The sequence below is a fragment of the Callospermophilus lateralis genome, chromosome 5, assembly GCF_048772815.1.
Source record: "Callospermophilus lateralis isolate mCalLat2 chromosome 5, mCalLat2.hap1, whole genome shotgun sequence".
In the NCBI taxonomy this organism is placed as follows: Eukaryota; Metazoa; Chordata; class Mammalia; order Rodentia; family Sciuridae; genus Callospermophilus; species Callospermophilus lateralis.
This window is the reverse complement of record NC_135309.1, coordinates 48,791,892-48,802,920: the sequence shown is the minus strand read 5'-3', so window position 1 is coordinate 48,802,920 and position 11,029 is coordinate 48,791,892.

Here is an 11,029-nt window from a genome sequence, read left to right as displayed (position 1 = left end):
TTTTAAAAGGAGTTGCCCCATAGGAGGAGGATTTAACAAAACTAGGTATCAAAGAAATAGAATACCGGGTATTTGCCCAAGATGCCGTAGAGGGAGACATTGGGCTAATGAATGCCGTTCTCAAACTACCATAGAGGGTACTCCCTTATCAAAAAACGGACAAGGACCAGGTATTTACCCACGATATCGTGGAGAAAGGCATCAGGCTCCATTGCCAAAAAACGGACAGCCGGGCCCAATGCTCCGGGGCCCACAACCACAAATATACGGGGCAGTGGAGGAACCCAGCAACACCATCAGAGTAGTGCCCAGGACACATTGTCCATTAAATCCCTCATCAGACAAACCCGAGGGAGCGCAGGGTTGGACATCTGCGCCTCTGCCAGAGCAGTACTAACTCCAGAGATGGGAGTTCAAATCATTCCCACAGGAATAAAAGGACCTCTTCCCCAAGGGACAGTAGGCTTATTATTGGGACGTAGTTCATCTACATTAAAAGGACTTATGATAAGTCCCGGGGTAATTGATCCCGATTATGTAGGTGAAATAAAAATTATAGCTAGTTCTCCAAGAGGTATATCAGTAATTTCACCTGGAGATAGAATAGCACAGTTGTTAATAATACCCAGCCTACATAATAAATTTCCTAGTCATAGTGTAAAAAGAGGTTCCAGGGGATTAGGCTCCACAGGTGTAGATTGGGCTATGTTGTCTTTAAATTTAGATTCTCGCCCAATGTTAAAACTAAATATTCAAGGACACGACTTTAACGGGCTACTGGACACAGGTGCAGACCTTAGCATCATATCTAGTAAGGAATGGCCAAAACATTGGCCATTACAACAAGCCACTCAAACGCTTCGAGGCCTAGGAGTGGCGACTAATCCCCATAGAAGTGCAATGATATTAGATTGGAAGGATCCTGAAGGATGTGAGGGAACTATACAGCCCTATGTATTGGATCATCTTCCTATAAATTTATGGGGACGAGATGTCCTAGATCAATTAGGTTTGACGTTAACAAATAACATCAATCCTAATGTGCCCACTACTAGGGCTAGACAAGGTTTTAGGAAAGAAAAAAGATTAGGAAAACAAGGACAAGGTATAGCAGCACCAATTCAAATAGATCAAGGAACAGACAGACATGGGTTGGATTTTCAGAAAGGGCCACTGAGACAATAAAAATTACTTGGAAATCAGAAAGACCAGTGTGGGTTCCTCAGTGGCCCCTGACTAAAGAAAAGATACAAGTAGCCCATGATCTGGTCAAACAACAATTAGCGGAAGGACATATACAACCTTCCATATCTCCCCATAATACTCCCATTTTTGTCATTAAAAAGAAATCTAGTAAATGGAGATTATTGCAAGATTTAAGAGCCATTAATAATGAAATGGTTATTATGGGGCCTGCTCAATCAGGGATTCCTCAATTGTCTGCTTTGCCAAAAACCTGGCATGTTTTAGCCATAGATATTAAAGATTGTTTTTTTTCAATTCCAATTCATCCCGAGGATAGTCCACGTTTTGCATTTACTATCCCTGCATTAAATCATGAAGGTCCTGATCAGAGATATGAATGGAAAGTACTCCCTCAAGGGATGGCTAACAGTCCAACTATGTGTCAAATATATGTTAATAAAGCAATCCAGCCACTTAGAAATCAAAATCCTGAACTACAAATATTTCACTATATGGATGATGTATTATTGGCACATAAAGATAAAAACATATTGCTGGAATGTTATGCCACACTTACAAACTTATTAAAAAATTATAATCTAGAGATAGCAATAGATAAAGTACAATTAAATTTTCCAATTAATTATTTAGGAGTTCTATTATCCTCAACCATGGTCCGTCCACCAAAAATTCAAATACGAGTAGATCAACTCAAGTCACTTAACGACTTTCAAAAGTTATTGGGAGACATAAATTGGATAAGGCCTTATCTAGGCATACCAACAGGAGAGTTGGGACCTTTATTTGATATTCTAAAAGGTCCATCAGATCCAAACTCACCTCGCATGTTAACTCCTGAAGCAAGAAAGGCATTAAAAATTATTGAAACATATATGGAAAATATACATTTGCATAGAATTGATGTAAGTTTGCCTTTATTATTTATTGTACTACCAACAAAAAATATTCCTACAGGAGTATTTTGGCAAGAAGGTCCATTATTGTGGATACATTTATCTTATTCTCCTAACACTATTCTTACTAGGTATCCTGAGGCTGTAGGACAATTAATACTCAAAGGAATAAAAGCAGCAAAGGGAGTGTTTGGAATTTCTCCCAATAAAATTATTACTCCATACACTATGGATCAAATTGATGAGTTAGCTAATGAGTTAAATACTTGGGCAATAATCATGTGTAAATCTAATGTTTCATTTGATAATCACTTACCATCTAATCCTTTGTTGTCTTTTTGGTCTAAGCATCCTGTAGTTTTTCCAAAAATGACAAGAAAAACCCCTATCATGAATGCTCCAAATATATTCACTGATGGGTCAAATAATGGTACAGCAGCAGTAGTTACCCCTGATCAAACTTTTACATTTTTAGTACCCAAACAATCAGCTCAAAAGGTAGAGCTTAATGCAGTATTACAAGCCTTTTTAATGTTTAAAGATTCTGTATTTAATTTATTTTCTGATAGTCAGTATGTAGTTAATGCTATAGTATCTCTTGAAGATGCTGGTAGGATTTCCCCTTCTTCTACTGTTTTCTCTTTGTTTTCCACTATACAAAGTCTAATCTGGGACAGAAAAGATCCATTCTTTATAGGACATATTAGAGCACATACAGGATTGCCTGGAGCCCTTAGTTTGGGCAATGATTTAGCAGATAAAACTACACATGACATACATATTTTCTCTACACTAGAAGAAGCTATGAATTTTCATAAAAAATTCCATGTTAATGCTAATACTTTACAAAAGCGTTTTAAAATAACTAAGGAACAAGCCAGACATATAATAAAACAATGTCAAAATTGTGTGACCTTTTTACCACAAGTTAATCTTGGAGTCAATCCTAGAGGACTGATACCTAACCATATTTGGCAGATGGACGTCACACACTTGCCAGAATTTGGAAAATTAAAATATTTACATGTTACAATTGATACTTCTTCTGGATTTTTGATGGGCTCCCTTCATGCCGGAGAAAAAACTAAAGATGTTATAGCTCATTGCTTACAAAATTTTGCCACTGTGGGTGTTCCTAAACAGTTAAAAACCGATAACGGTCCTGGCTATACCTCTACCTCTTTTAAACAATTTTGCTCATCATTTGGTATTACTCATATAACAGGAATTCCATACAATCCACAGGGACAAGGCATAGTTGAAAGAGCTCATCAAACTATTAAAACGTACTTACTAAAACAAAAAGAGGGAATTGGAAAGGGGTATATATCCCCCAAAGATAAACTTAAAATAACGCTTTTTACTCTAAACTTTTTAAATTTGGATTCATCAGGACTTAGTGCTGCGGAAAGGCATATGTATCCAAAAAATGTGCATAAGCCTAAAGTTCTTTGGAAAGATATTCTAACAGGACAATGGAAAGGTCCAGACCCAGTGATTGTCTGGAGTCGGGGCTCTGTTTGTGTGTTTCCACAGGGAGAACAGCAGCCGATTTGGATTCCAGAAAGACTAACCAAAACGATTTCTACAGATCAAAAAGAAGATAATTTGACTCAAATCCATAACAGCTGATATCCAGAACTCCAGCTTGGCCATTCTTACATCTGCGACTGTGATTAACCAGGATGCTTTTTTCAATATCTATTTTATTATTGCATTTTTCCACATCATAAGGCTATATTTTTATTTTTTGAGCTCATACAAACCTAGGTTAATGTTTTTCTGATCAGTTTTATTTTTTTGACTGTGGAGTTTTTAAACATTGCAATGGAGATTTCACCTAGTTAAAGCTACAAGGCCTTTATTATTATCTTATGTGTTGTACGTTTGTTTGCACATTTGTGTTTTGTGTTATATGTCTGTGTGTGCGTATGTCCATATTTCATATATGAGGAGCGCTCATGAGAAAATGGAACCAAATTATTATTTTTTTTAATTCACGTGATTTAAATGGCTTAATTTAAATTAAGTAAACAGCTGTTAAGGATTCTTTTTAAAGGTGGTTAACAGATCTGCTTGTTTACTAATTTAAATCAGGTAAACAGCTGTTAAGGATTGTTTTTTAAGTAGGTTAACAGATCTGTTTGTTTACTTTCACCTTTCCTTTTCATTATATTTAATAATTCTTTTCAGGATAATGTCTTTTTAGCATCATTGCCAGAATTCCTATCTTCATCCCAATGAATATAACTCAACAAGTATGCTCAATCAAGGAGTCAACTTACTTTGGGAGGAAACGACTTTGGGAAGAGACGGACAGATTGATAGATTCCTCCCCTTTGAACTGCTTACAGAACTTGCCTGGACTATGTAACTACGTTTAGTGCAGCAAATTGTGGTAATGCTGGCATATCTTTGCTGATGGTGTCACCAGTGATCTTTGCTGATGGTGTCACCAATGATGCAATTTTTCCAAAGGAACTGTCAATTGGCTTGGTGTCGTGGCATTTCTGTATCCTCCTCCCTTCTGCTAGTGATGGTCTAAATTTGGGGGCCAATGGCTATATGCTGGACCGGTAGTCAGTGACGGGTATGATCCAATTGCAGTGGTATCAACCTAAGACAGGAGGCTGACGCCTAAAGGTCAGTTGCCTAAAGGTCAGTTTTCCAATGACGGGTAAGAACCATATGTTGAATTGGACGACCTACCAGGCACGGTCCTTAAGCCACATTAACCTCACTCCCCCACTGGCACCAAGGCCAAATTTGGGGGCCAACAGAGGTGAGGCAAAGAACCTCACCCCCCCACTGGTGCATAGACCTATCCACAAGTATGGCTGTATGCTGGACCGGTAGTCAGTGACGGGTATGATCCAGTTGCAGTGGTATCAACCTAAGACAGGAGGCTGACGCCTAAAGGTCAGTTTTCCAATGACGGGTAAGAGCCATATGTTGAACTGGACAACCTACCAGGCACGGTCCTTAAGCCACATTACTTGTTGTTTAATTAATCAGAAGGGGGGAGATGCTGGGAGCCATCAGCCAAGTAGGTGTGACAAATTCCTTGCCAGCTTACTCCCATGCTGTCTAGTGGAAGGACTTCTGAAAGGTGACCTTGCTCAAGGACCAGGGCAGGATCCGTGTTTAGGGTGTTCCCCCTTTAGAATAGGGCGGTTTAGCATAATAGGAGATTAGGGTGTTCCCCCTTTAGAATAGGGCAGTTTAGCATAATAGGAGATTAGGGTGTTCCCCCTTTAGAATAGGGCGTATCCTGCTGCTGAGTTCCTCTTGAGTGCTTAGGGTCAGACAGTATATTTTGGGAGACAGAAGCCCATGCAGAGTGGATTTGGGAGAGAGTGAATTTGGGCAGAGAACGTGGATTCCCCCAGAACGTGTTTGTAGACGGCCGGTGTGAGTTCGGGAATAAAGAATTGCTGTTTGAATCTACAAGCTGTGTGGAGACTCGTGATTTGTGCCCAGCCAGAGACTGCGGCATGGTTTATCATTTCCTTCATTTTGAAAATTTCTGATTGATTCCTTTTTATAATCTCTGCCTCTTTATTGAAGTGATATTTCACTTTCTGTATTTTCTCTCTGATACCATCCTTTATTTCAAAGATCAGCTTTAACTATGTACCTTCTAAACTTCTTCTCTGACATTTCTCCTAGTGTGTTATCTATGGATTTTATTGTTGGAACATCTTGGTTTGTTTAAGGTGCTTTGTTCCCTTGTGTTTTCATGTTGTTTGTGTGTCTTGCCATCTAGTGGTATGGATCTGAGGCAGTACAGTTTCTACTCTGTAGTCTTATTGTGTCCCTAAAGGCTTTCAGTACCTCACCTTTTTGGTTTAAGATAACAGCATCCAATGCAAACAATATAGCACCTTAAACCAAAAAGCTCCTGTTATGGTGTCTACCATTTTGTTGCAACGAACAGAAATTATGCATTCAATTTTTGTCTACAATATAAACATTAAGTTTGCTAAAGGGTTTATCATTTTGAATGATGGACAAAGAGGGAACAGAAGCAGTATAGGATGTGGTGTTTATGAGAGAGATGGAGAGAAGACAGAGGTAAACATCTATAGTAAGAGCGAGGGAGGCATTAGTAGACAATGGCTGCCAGGGAGACAGATAGATGAGAGGAAAAAATATAAACAGATTTTAAAAGTAAAAATATGAGAATGTACAACAAAATTGTAATATACTATTCAGATATTGCATTCCTCAATAAATATAAATAAATATTAATAATTTGATGCATTGGTTTCAAAGATGTAGAGATGTAGAAAATTGAACAATTATTTCAGTTGCCTTTCAAAAGTTCTTAGCTTCTCTTCTCTGCTGATAGGTGGGGTTGTCTGATGAAGTTTGATGTTAGCTCCAGTACAGTGGATGCCAGACTGGTTGGCTGGGTGAGCCAATAGCGAGATGCCCTCACATCCTCCTCCAGTCTTCCCACTTGTTGTAGCCGGACCCTTACATCCCTGTGCACTTCAGGCCTCACTGAGCTGGAGAGAGCCTAGTTCTCTCCAGTTTCTCCAACCTGTGCGCTCCCCAGGGAACTGGCCCCAGTCTCTGACTTTCCACAGGCTTTCCAGGCCCAGACTGGCCCATGCACATCTGACGGATCTGGGCTTCACTTCCCCGGGTTCTGACATGTTGCAGTCTCAAGATATCAGTGCTGGTCCAACTTGCCCAGAGGCTACTTTGTTTACACAAAGGAGTAATCCTGCAAAGAGGCAGCCAGATGGTGGTCACTAGCACACCCAACAAGAAGACCTCAGGTGATACCCAACCTGCAGGTACATTGACAATACATCTCCAGGCCCTGGCCAGTGTCCTCAGACTGAGGCAGCTGTGCCTGATATCTTGGTGGTGGTAGCAGCAGCAAACCGGCAGGCCCTTTGGCCCTGGACTCCCAGGCCCAGGCTGCCAGGCCCAGGCTGGTGTCCCAAGATGGTAGCAGCTGCATGTAACCAAACCTGCAGTTACCCTGACAATGGACCTCCAAGCATCAGTGATCAGCGGACGACAGGTGATGAGCAGGCAAAAGGCCAGTGATGGGCAGGCCAAAGGTGGGCAAACAGGCAAACTGTGGCAATTGGCCAGCAATCATAGGCAAACAGCGAGTAAAGTAATAACAGTGGGCAAATAGAGGGCAAACAGCAGGGGATCAGCGGGCAGCAAGAAACAGTATTTCCTCTGCTTGACCACCTCACAGAGAAACAATAATTCCTCTGCTTGAATCTCAAGTCACAGAGAGACAAGGAATGCAGCCTCCCTCTAGTCCACCATCTTGAGATCCCTCTGTGTTCTTGAGACACACGTGATTCACATGACTGACCAATATCAGAGTTAGTTCCCTTGTGATTTTGTTCTCTTTTAATATCAAGTGGGCTGTCATACCCAGCAAGTGTAATGAAGAGTTCACTGCAGTTTTTAAATTTCAAATTTATTGCCTATTGTTGAAAATTTTTATGCTATAGAAGTACTCATAGATTTAGGAATTCATAAAAACTCCGAATAGGTGTCCTTGGTGTATATTTTTATGTCTATCTTACTCTTTAAATAGATTAAGGAAGATTAATAAATTAGTGTGTCCGTTTGTCTTTCGCTTAAATATTAGAGATACCAGACAAGCTTTTTTCTAAGGAACAATAATGTGGAGGCTAGGCAGAAACACAGGTATTCTCTACTCTATGAATTATCATCATCAGAGGATTGCAAACAATCTTTCTGCAAATTTATTCTGATTCAAAGCCTGTTAAATGAACCCACATGCATTTGCAGCTAAAATGTGTGTATTAGCTTAAACATCTAGAGGTGAGGATGCACAGTGCACTGTAAAATTATCTCCAATCTTTTTCAGACAAGATGAATCTTAGCTCTCATTGTTTAAATAGGTTGTACATTATAGATATAATCTTTTCCACATTATTAAATAAAAATGACAGCTAGGAAGTTAATCCTGCAATTGTATAGTTGCTGACTTCCAATGTTTTGGGTAGTGATAACCTCAAAAGAGAAAAATCATAGATGTTGCTAAATAGGGAAAATGAATCTTGTTCAACTTAATACTCACTGTTATAGGAGGAAGCAAAAGATGAGCAATCTTGATATTTCAAAAATATTTTATAGCACAGGAAATGCCTGACCTCACAAATGGCTGTGATCGTGACATGAGCAGAGTACCACATTCAAAAATGCATTTACAAACACAATCTTCTTACATTGTATATTTGCAAGCAAAGGGATTGTTGTCTATTTGTGGGGAGTGTTTTATTTGTAGTTTGTGGTTTCGTCCTATAGCTTCAGATGATGTTTGACAGTCATTGATTTAACCTTGAGTGCCAAGATGAGAAGATTGTCTATTCCTTGTGTTTAGACCTGAAAAGACTCAGCATGTACAGTGTCATTTAACTTCTTTACTCACTCATTTTCTCTCAAAATTCATCCATCATCAAACAACTACCAAGCCCACATCCTTCCTTCCCTCCTCCCACCATCAAATTTCACTTGTGTAATTAGAAAGTAACTATTTTTTAAAATATTTTTTTAGTTGTTGATTGACCTTTATTTTATTCATTTCTATGAGGTCCTGAGAATCGAACCACGTTCCTCACACATGCCAGGCAAGTGCACTACTGCTGATCCATATCCCTAGCCCAAAAGTGAGTATTTCTAATTGCCTTGTTTGATTTTGCTAAGAATAGCGATGAACCTTTAACATAGAGTGTTCTGGTTTATTATATAACAGTTCAAGTGCTTTGCTGTGTAGAAGGAAAATATAATTTATGTCTGATACTGTAGAACATTCTTGAGTATTGCATGTAAACACTCCATGGATAAGTTCCTTAAGTGTTAAGTAAGTGGATAATTAATGGCTAAATGCTCATATTATGCAGATATACTTGATGAATTGTTACATAAGTTGAAGAGTGATATTCAGGACAAGTGGTTAGATTTTTCTATATGAAAATGGAATAGATGATTATTTACCTATTTAAAGAATAAGAAATAGAATATAGATTAACTATACCCAAAATTATTATCCAGTGTTACATTAAATGATTTATCTCAGAGTTTCCCTTTTGTGTATTTGATGTTGATGCCATGGAAGTCATGCTTATGTACCTCCCCTCTTCCTAAACCTTGTCCTTTGAGACTTCTCAGATCTTATATTAGTTCTAATTTAATAATTTAATATGATCTAATATTCTAACATACAGAAATAAGAGGAGAACCCAATATACAGGAGTAATAGTTTTTTTCTTAAATACTGGTCTTTGAAAGAAAATTAGAGTCCCTGTTGCATTTCAAGCACTGTGCTGTGTACCATACAGATATTTTCTCATTATACATTCAATCCTCTCAGTCACCTATCATTACTCCCATCCTATGGATGTGATGAAGAAACAAGAGTATCAGAAGGGTTAGGTAATTTGCCTACATCAGAAGGGGCTATGAGGCCACCTAGGCTCAAAGACCATTTGGGTTAAAATTTCTACTGTTGAATTTTCACTGTAAGCTAAAAAAAATCAAGTTTTTTTTCTTGTAATATTTTGCATTCTCTAGTAAAAGTGTGTACCTGACATTAAGATTATATCAGTTTGTGTATTTTATGAATGTTTTATACACACGCGCACGCGCGCGCACACACACACATACACACACACACACACACACTTGATGATCCTTATGATAATCCTGGGTAATTAGAAAAAAACTAAAAATATTCAACAAAATTAAATTCATATTTTCTAGGCAATAAACTCTATCCAAGGACACAATTTTTTTTCCTGTTACAAATCTTGTTTAATATATTTTCTGTCTTTATCCAGGAAAATAGATTGAATGGAAAAAAAAATTCTTCCCCTACCCCCTCCCCACCTTTGTAAAGTATCTGTGGTGCATGTGTATCATTTTTAATTAGTTAAGCTGGAACTACTGTTTCCTAGGATTATGTTCCCTGCATAGTTGGAGGTTAGTGGGCTGCAGGAGACATTTTGCAAGGCAAAACTAATGAAGCAGCAGCAATATTCCTTTTTTCACATTTTTTAGAATTTTAATTTGTTATATATTTATAAAATAAGACACAACAGCAATGAAAATGAACACTTTATAGCTACATAAGACAACATGGGGGAGTCTCACAAACATTATAAAAACTAAGCAAGATGAAATCTTGCAGAGAAAGACTGACAACAAAGCTAAATAGGCCTGTTTTCCCTAATACGTTGAGAAAGTATACAAAAAAGCAAGGGAATGTGGCTAACACAGTCGCTATAAGAAATATCTGAGATAATCAACTTATGAAAAAGAAAAATTTATTTTAGTTCACAGTTTTGGAGGCTCTCTTCCATGATTGGTTAGTTCTATTTCATTTAGGTCTTCAACAGGTAGTACAGCATTACAATTGCAATATTCCTTTTTATGTCTGAAGAGTCTCTGGCTCTGAAGGTGTGTGCATGTGTGTGTGCACACACACACAGAGAAAGAAAGTCAGGTTTTCTTGCAGTTCACCTATCATCAAAGTTGGAGCTTGGATACAGTGAGAAAGTACTGTGGGTATGGCCCATCCTCCCAGGTTTTAGTTTCTCCTTTTCCCACTTCACATTCTTCTTCCTTTCATGATTGTGTCTGTTATTTGTAGACTTTAGAATACAGAATCAGATACAGAAGGAACAGCCATCTTTAGACTGTTTAATCAGCTATATATGTATATACAAATATATTCTATATATGTGCATGATTATCTGTTTAGGTCTTTAGTGATTCTGCTTCTCTAATAAAACCCTGACTGACAATGTGTCTTTGCAGCTTCTCTGCAACCCTTGAATCTGAGTTGGCCTTGTGACTTTTGGATGATAGAATGAGGAAGAAGTGACAGGGCCCATTTCTGAGCACTAGCCTTAAAGGTCTTGTAC